We start from the raw sequence: 9,454 nt of genomic DNA, 5'->3' as shown, positions 1-9,454 counted from the left end.
AAAAATACACTGTCATCTATCTCTATATATTTATAGATATAGATATACATATCTATACATATATACGACTTGTGTCTGTGTGTCTGTGTGTCTGTGTATCTGTGTATTCACCATGCACGGCCAAAGTTCTCGATGGATCTGCTTCAAATTTGGTGGGCTTATTCAGAGAGACCCCGGACACAACCTCATCGATGAGATATTTCAACACGTGCTCTCAGCGCGCAGCGCTGAACCGATTTTGGTTCCACCTCAGCTATTTTGGTTCCACCTCAGCTACCCGGGCCCCCATACCGACACACCAAAGCCAAAGTTCTCGGTGGATCTTTTTCAAATTTGGACACCGTATTCAGCTACACCCCGGACACAATATCATCGATGAGATATTTCAACACGTGCTCTCAGCGCGCAGCGCTGAATCGATTTTGGTTTTTGTGTTCATTTCACCATTATAAGTAACTCTTCCTTATCTTCTCATATTCTCCAGGTTTTCAGCGTTTACCTCCCTTCCTTCGTATGGTGCACTATAGTGTGAGTGGAGCGTCTTCGGATATTCCCGGCGTTCTGTTACTGTTACTATTTTTAGAAGGTCAACGCAGTGTCCAGAACGTAAATTGGACCCGTAAATTATCCTCACTGTAAAAGTGCAAAGGTCGAATCAATTTATAGCCACGCGAAAAATACACTGTCATCTATCTCTCTATAGATACGGCTTCTCTGTGTTTTTGTGTGTGTGTGTGTGTGTGTGTGTGTGTGTGTCTCTATGTGAGCAACACCTGTGCATTGTTCAGTTCTGTTTGTGATGTGGTCTGGCGGCTTTTGTGTAATTTTATGTACTGGCCTTCCTTTGAGAAGCCATAACTTGCTCAGTCCTGTTTGAGTGGAGTTCGCCTCCAAAGGTGATTAACACGGTTACATTCGTCGACAAGGATGGGACTCGATATGGTCAGGAATGGCATTATGGCCACTGAATCATTTTCGTGCTGTTCCCATTCCACGAATCTGGGAGTGACCTAAGCTTGGCGGGTCCATTGTTCGGACCCGGCGAAGCCGGCGTACGGCTCTAAGTACTTCTTCCCGGCGAAGCCGGCTACCCGGTGAAGCGGGTATTCATTCTAGTATATATATATATATATATATATATATATATATATATATATATATATATAAGTATAAATCCGCCTTTAGGACGACCATTGTAAAAAGGGGTTTTATAGCTACCGGTGCTATATCCGTTGTTTTTAAAGCAATATTAATAAAATTTTGTAATTACATTTGCTAATTGACCTACACCCGACTGTCATGAATTGAACGTGAAAATCTGTCAAGATTAAGATATAGGTGTTTTGCATGGTCGCCTTAATGAAAATAATGCAAGAGTGGGGGTTACGGCGACACGCCTTTTCGGGTAGCTTAGGGCAACCAATTTATAAGGTATATTAAGGCGACCAGTATTTGTATATTTTGTTGTTCACAAAGTTTTGTAAAGGGCCTAGAGCCATAGGTTATGCACTTAAAAATGTCCAGTTATTATTATTATTTTAACAATTTTAATTGTCATTTAGTTATGTGCTCAAACTCTGCAGTTCCCGCTTTCGAAATCGTTATTATTTAAGGTTCCTGATGCTTTGTGTTGAGTGTAATCATGGCTGTTTCATCACTAATTATTCTGTTGGCAGTTTTAATAAACAGTTCAAAACGTGCAATAGATTTTGTGTATGAGTTGTGACAGAAAAAATGATAGATGCTTTCATCAGTGTTGTTCCCAAGTCAGAAATAAAAGGTCACTGTTTGCAAAATTTAAACATATCAATAGGAATGCCTTGTTGTAATGTTAACAGGCAGATGTAAGCAAAGTACATCACAGAAGAAAAACATATAACAGGATGTACATATACACACATTAACACATACAATGCAAACTGCGATAAGTCAACGAATGTGTATTTGTTCAACAGCTCATTTATTTGTCAAAAACAAGAATAAAATTATACACATACACCTTCAGCAATGATGTTTTAATGTGCGCACTTGTTCTTAAATCGCTTCCCTACACTTACCATATTGTTCGAGACCAAAACCTACTATACTTTGTTCAGTAAGGGAGATTTGACAAAAGGGATGTCGTACAGAGTTGCGAGTGGGACCTCTCTGTAGAGGGTAACAAAAACGGGAAAAAAAGACAACTTACAAGTATGTACAAGAATAAAGTTCTTGCAAAGAATACACTTGCAAAAGGTCTATTGTTTTCAGGTAATGGCAGAAATGCACTCAATGCTGGATTGATCTGGGGCCCAACTACACTCTAAATGAACATGATGGGAATTGCACACACTCACTTATTTGAAACAGTTTGAGAACGGCATTCAAATGTTCTGTTTTGAGAGTTAGCTGCTGTGATCATCTTTTGTGTGCTGAATGAACTGAAAAAGTAAGCTGTTATGGGCTCTCAGTGTGTTCTGCATGATCTGTCAATGTTCTAAATGCAGAATGCTTTCAATAGTCTTGCCGACGTTCTTTCCAGAACAGCACAGTGAAAGTCTGCTAAGATCACAATAAATGCTCTATAGTTTACAGTACACTAATTGAGGTCTTTTTAAATCTCTGCCATGAAACAATTTGAGAACACAAAAAAGTAATTTGACCACTTGCAAGTGTACGGTTCAGATTACCAATGATTTGTTTGAAAGAAAAAATATCGTGTGCAGAATTATGGCACACATATTTTGGTAGTCTTACATTTCACCTAATCATTAACAACATAGAGATCCATATTTAGTATGTTTAAGTTATCTTTTATGTTGAAATCATTGTAAATGTTAGGGCAGAAATGATGTCATAAACACACAAGCTACACCAAGATACCTCAAATTGAAGAAGATTAATGAAGCACAGAAACAACAAATTTTAGTTAAAATTTCAATCAAATGTACACTATCAAGAAAACAATCGTAATTGAGTAGAATCAGAACCAGTGGCCTTTTGGAGAGAGTTACTAAGCCCTCTTCCAAGCATAACATTTTTGGCAAAATAAAGTCAAGACAGAAGAAAATAAATGGCATGCATTTACAATGCAACAGGATTTATTGGGGAACTAATTTACCCCAGAGAAGTGAAACAAATACAGATTAAAACAGAGAACAGTTCTTTGAAATTATTTTGATGTACATGATAGCATAGATTAACTGTGTTGTTTGCAATGTTGATCAATGCCACACACAAATTGACCACTTACAGAATTCATGTACATACATATCACAAACTGGGAAGGAGCGTGATTGACAGTTTGAACTGTGCAAGGTATTACAAATTACAATGCTATATTTACTCTGTCATTAGAACTCAGTATTAGAAGCAAAACATAAAACAAATGTCATCGATTTCAAGACACGACTGACAACTTTTAAAGCAAAATGATATAAAATGATTTGAAATTTTCAATGAGAAATAAATGATGACATTATTGTAACCTATTAAACAAGAAGAGCAAACGCTCGATCGAGTCACTTTCGCAGTTCTGAATATTATATGAGGCATCAGATGGACAGGAAGAAATTGCTATTCACAACACAATGAGTCACGTTCACATAAAATTTGAGCCCGGTCACTTTTATAGTTTCCGAGAAAAGCCCAACGTTAAGTTGTGTGTTGCCGAACAGAAAAGGCTAGTTATCTCCCTTGTTTTTCTGATAACGTTCGTAAAAGGCTACAGATGTAAATACTTTGATGTAAAGAATAATCCTACAAAGTTTCAATCACATCCGATGAACTTTGTCAAAGATATAAAATGTCTAATTTTTCCTTTGACGCTGACCTGTGACCTTGAAAAAGGTCAAAGGTCAACGAAACCATCGTTAAAGTGTAGAGGTCATTGGAGGTCACGACTAAACAAAATATGAGCCGGATCGCTTTGATAGTTTCCGAGAAAAGTCCAACGTTAAGGTGGTGTCTACGGACGGCCGGCCGGACAGACTAACACTGACCGATTACATAGAGTCACATTTTCTCAAGTGACTCAAAAAGCTTAATTGTTTTCTATTTATCCTCCAGAATTAGCTTCCCATCAATTGAACATGAATAACAACAACAGGCACTTGTATTGTGGAGAGGAAGTCTTATTATAATACCTTACAACCACTCATCTCAAAAGGTTATGAGTGCAGTCACTGGAGGGTAGTCACATGCTTTGTGCGCCCTTCAATTACTGCATGCACTCAAAATATTACATTTCGTTTTCACCAGTATCGCTATAACATTAACAGCGATCGTTCAGCGATTACTAACTCACAGTACAAAAGAGGGTTTGAATGGGAGATAATGGGCAATGCAGAACTCTTGAATAGATTAGTGACGATCCAAGTGATCAGGCTTGTGTCAGACTGCTTTGATTAGTCTGAGATAGAACACCTGATTGCATTTTCTGCTCAGCTCTGTTCCGGTCATTGCAGAGGTATCTGGCGTCCAAATATTTAGAGTGTACGTGGCACACTTTTGTCGGTCAACATAAAATGTTTAGTGCGTGAACTTTTTACTCTATGAAATAAGCCAAACACGCATACATTTGTAGTGGATTTGACCAAATTTGTTCATAGTACCGGACCTTGCATAATAACACAAACCAGGCCTCGGTCGAGTCTCAAGTGAAATTCTCCTTTATCCGATACTGACAACGATTTTCAAAACACATACTTGATATTCGTTAGTTTAGCTGCCGAGATTGAACCAGTACACATCTGTCATGGGTGATTTTACATACACACATACTCTTTAGTTTAGCTGCCGAGATTGAACCAGTACCACCCAATGATTGCTTTCTGCTTCTTGCCATTCACACAGTGTCAGTCTGGCTGGTTCACCATCCATTCTTGCGTTAAAAAGGGTAAATCCAAAAACAAAGAAACTGCCAGCGTTTTACCACGAAGGGCCATATCAGGGCGGTGCTGCTTTGACATATAACATGCGCCACACGCAAGACAGAAGTCGCAGAACAGGCTTCATGTCTCACCCAGTCACATTATTCTGATTATTCTGACACCGGACCAACCAGTCCTAGCACTAACCCCATAATGCCAGACGACAGGCAGAGCAGCCACTAGATTGCCAATTTTAAAGTCTTAGGTATGACCCGGCCGGGGTTCGAACCCACGACCTCCCGATCACGGGGCGGACGCCTTACCACTAGGCCAACCGTACCGGTCAGAGCTCAGTGACAAGAAGAAAAAAGAGTTGGTGAAATCAAAGGTGTTCAATGAGCAAAAACATACAGAAGGAAGGCTGTTCTCTTAAAACGTTTTATGTTAATGTAAATCCAATAACAAACGTTCCAACAACCTACCTTTCTTGTTTTTTGATTTTAAAAAGGGTAAGCCTGCCCACAATCAAGTTGCGCATTAGAACAAGCAGGCAGCTTCATGGCTGCAGCAACCCTTACTTCATTAGAATGTTTTCTTTGTAAGTGTCTGATGAGCACACTTTGAAATTGGCCACAATATAGGCAAGGTCGTTTCGGTTTCTTGGAAGAAATGTTTGGCAGTCCGTCTGAGGCAGGTGGCAGTCCATTTGAGGCAGGTGGCAGCTCATCTGAGGCAGGTGGCAGTCCGTTTGAGGCAGGTGGCAGTACATCGTGTTTGTCTGGTATTTCTGAAAAAAACAAAATATGCAAAAAATCCTATTACAAAGTTTTCAAAGATCAAAGCAGCTCTACCCAAGAAAAAAAATGAAAACTGAACAACGCTTCTTGAAGAATAACCATGTGATCATATTAGGCATAACCAAAACCAATATCAACGATTATGAAAAGTGATCGCTTCCTGGAAATAAAAGCCCAGGTTCAGATCTTTATGTTCACAACAAAAAGGAGCATGGTAAAAATTTCAAAATGGGGGAATGTTGCAGCAGCTTAACTGAACATTTAGTAACTTTTGCCTGGTCTTTGCAAGACTGGTGAATAACGTGTTTCACAAATATACAATTTCCCTGGAAACCATGGACTCCCAGCATTTTCCTTAGAAACAAATGAAGCTGCATAAGGCAGAGATGCGTGTGTGTGTGTGTGTGTGTATGTGTGTGTGTATGTGTGTGTGTGTGTGTTTGTGTGTGTGTGTGTGCATGCATGTGTCAGACATGAGGTGAGGAAGCTTTTGAGACCATGTTGCCAGTTTTGGTGAATGCTATTTTTAATTGCTGTCCAGTGTTGTTTTCAAAATTGATGTTTTTTACATTTAGTCAAATTTTGACTTAATGTTTTAACAAAGATGGGAAAATGTAGAGCATGTACAATTCTGTCCACACGAAACTGTTTTCTTGATAGTACACTAGTTGATTGCAACTGCATATGCAAATGTCCTGAACTATAGTCTATAGACAAGTCTTGCTTCTGGCTCAGGAAAGCTGAATTTTAGGTAAATTGGCAAATCATGAAAGGTTGCAGTCATAGAGTCACTACTTCTCAGTTTCTTTCACGGACTTTTACCTTGGCATGTTTTCTTCCTTTTTGCAGGTGGTGACAGCATTGAGTAGTAGTACATGTAGCTTGAAAAAGATGTGCCATCAGAATCAGAATCACTCTCCGGATCGTAACTGTAGTCTTCATCCTAAAACAAAATATTCACAGTTAAGTTATAGTGATGTCTCTGGCAAGGCGGAACATGCCATCATGTGAAACTCTTTTTTTTTTATCTAAACATCACAAATGAAAGCTCAAAACGTATTTGTCAGTAGATCTGGAAATCTGGTCATAGGTCTTTTTGAGTAAAACTAAAAGTACTTGGAGGAAGGAGAAAAAATTATCACATTCACACTATTTGACTTGTAATGCGTGTGTGTTAAAGCCCCAGTCCGTCCCAAATGGTTTACAGAACGATTCAAATCTTTTCATGAAAAAGCAGTTCTAACCTTATCGAACACACTTGCAATAGCATTTAGTGAATAGCATTAAATGACACAGTTTTTTTGTTTAGCTCGAGTAAACCACACACCTGTTTTCGTGGTTAATCTAACCCCTGAGCCATCGTGAACCCATGTGATCTACTTTCCCTTTTTTTCTCACAATTTAGTAGTCAGTCCTTGATTTCAATGCGACTCGCTGTATCTGCCATGGCACGTTATCTAAAACGCAACAAATGGCTGCGAGTCACACGAAGTGAATGGTGTCGGCTGACCGTTCAAAGAAACTGGCGACATGCTGAACATTCGTCTGCTACGAGAAACACGTTTTGCAGGACACGCTTCAGGGCTAGTTTTTAAACTTTAAAATCTTCGAGTTTTACTGATTTTGTCTTAATGCAAAAAGAATTATTTAAGAATATTTGTGTAACAAGCTGTCAATTTATTAGTATAAGTTAGGTCTAGCGCCAAAACGAGCCATCCCATTGTCTGATCAGACAATCCGGCTGGCCACGCAAAAATAAATTCGTTCATAAGTGCTCGCTCTTTTCGGAGGGCACCTACGATGTTCTCAAGTGGTGAGTGTTGAAATGCAAGGGTGTTTGTACTGTGTGTAAAAGCCAGACAGTGTCTGTGATGGTTTACGGGAAGCTGCGTGTGCCTTTAAATTCAACAGGGGACCTAGGTTGATCAAACGTCGTCCTAAAGCTCTAATCATGCAATACTTTCAACTTATTTTCAGTCGCCCTAAGGTTTGGTGCTTCTATTTAAATCTCAAATTGCTTAACTTTGTCATAGAGTGAGACTGCAAGCGCCCACTCGGCCACTATGGTCCCATTAATAGTCGTGTTCAATGTGCTTTTGACACAGATCATCATAATGGTCCCGACTCTCCTCAATTATGCGCTTATCTTGTGTCTTTTCTGGATTACACAGATACTGAAGTAAAATGCAAAAAATCCTTAAAATGTGACCCTCCACCACGAAATGAGTCACATGTCACCTCGCGCGGTTCTGCACTAGGCTTAATATAAGTCCAGGGAGTGTCTGGTAACAGTTTGTGGGTCACCTTAATCACAGGCTTATAAAGTTAAAAAGTCATCCGGAGAGTCAAATTCAGGAAGTAGGTAACCCGTGAGTTAGTTCAAATCGCGAGGCTTTTCGTACCTGTCATCTCCAGATGAGGCTGGTTTTATCGGTACATCTCCAAATGAGGCTGGTGGTAGCGGTACATCTCCAGATGAGGCTGGTGGTAGCGGTACATCTCCAGATGAGGCTGGTGGTAGCGGTACATCTCCAGATGAGGCTGATGAGAAATAAATCAGGTCATCTTTTTACTGACACAAACTTTGAAAGGAATTCCTGTTCACGAACCGCCTTTTTCTTTGTTGTTGTTTTTACATGATGGAAATTGAGCTTTCCACGCTTTGAACAGATCAATACAACTGATCTCGTTTCGTCACTTCATACGAGACTCGCCACGTCATGTCACAAAAGTAGAAACTCAAGAAGTTTAAGAATTGTAAGGCGGCCTTCTGTCATTTTCAAGGGTACCAATTTGAAGCCAATATTTATTAACCAACATGAACCGTAGCCTACCGTACAGTCTAACAGTGTGAAATGTGAATGAGGGTCGCATCAGCAACTTTAGCCTATTCATTTCACCCTCCGGATGGACGGTCTTATCAGACACTGATTTAGTGATAAACACGTAGTATCGATGCAGGCACACTCATTTTCGCAAACAAGCAGTTGCTTCATAAAATAGGTACTTAACAATTGTGCAGCAAGCTGGTTTTAAAAGTGCATGCATGTTCTGCTGTGCAGTGACTTGAATGAGAAGCATTTAACAAGGGTAAAAGATCAAATACGGTGATGCCACACGCTGAAGAATAACATACCTGTAGTCCTGAGCTGCTGCTGAAGGACAGTAAGGTCGGTGGAAGCTGGACATTGTTGGGAAAAGTAAGACGAGACACAGACTGCGCTGGCAACATCATTGCTTGAGGTGCCAAGGCAACGGGGTGCCAACCAGCCATCGAGAAAACCAGACTTTGCTGCCTTGTTGTAACCATGCCTGTCAAACAAGTACAATGTATATCACAATGGGCACAAGTCTGTTTTATGTGGGAAAAAGTATAGCCAGTGTTGTTGCCAGCCTAAGAAGACAATAGGTCATTTGGACCTCCCTAAAAAAAAAACAATAAGTCCAAATGTCCTGGCTTTAAAAAAACAATAGGTCCAAATTACCATGCCGTAGTATTATATTGATGAAATTTCCGCTGTTTGCGCCGTTTTCGATAATTAGGTACACCGGCTGGAACGGGTATTTCCGTAAACGCAGCCTCGAGTGTCAATGACGACAAACACAGAGTCAATGACGACAAACACAGAGTCGGCACCGAGTGCATTTTTCACTCGTAGCAAACATGAGCATTTCGATCGGGGTTTGTTTCCGACTTTGCAACTCCCATTCCATTCATTGCAGACCTTGTCCGCCTTGTACGAATATGTATCGGTCAGTTGACCACCAAAAACGTAAAAAACTATCGGTCCATCGACCGGACAAGGC

At 40.0% G+C, this 9,454-nt stretch overlaps 1 long non-coding RNA gene across 1 annotated transcript; it reads right to left on the bottom strand.

Annotated features, from left to right (window-relative positions):
• Window positions 1-1,941: 1,941 nt before the first annotated feature.
• LOC138982120 (uncharacterized) lies at window positions 1,942-8,239 on the bottom strand. Its single transcript, XR_011460784.1, has 3 exons — window positions 8,050-8,239; window positions 6,470-6,590; window positions 1,942-5,637 (listed from the first exon to the last, which is right to left on the bottom strand). It is a non-coding gene; the product is annotated as an uncharacterized lncRNA (long non-coding RNA).
• Window positions 8,240-9,454: the final 1,215 nt, after the last annotated feature.

Source organism: Littorina saxatilis, linkage group LG12 (genome assembly GCF_037325665.1).
Source record: "Littorina saxatilis isolate snail1 linkage group LG12, US_GU_Lsax_2.0, whole genome shotgun sequence".
NCBI classification, from domain to species: domain Eukaryota; kingdom Metazoa; phylum Mollusca; class Gastropoda; order Littorinimorpha; family Littorinidae; genus Littorina; species Littorina saxatilis.
This window is presented reverse-complemented; position numbering and strand designations above follow the sequence as displayed.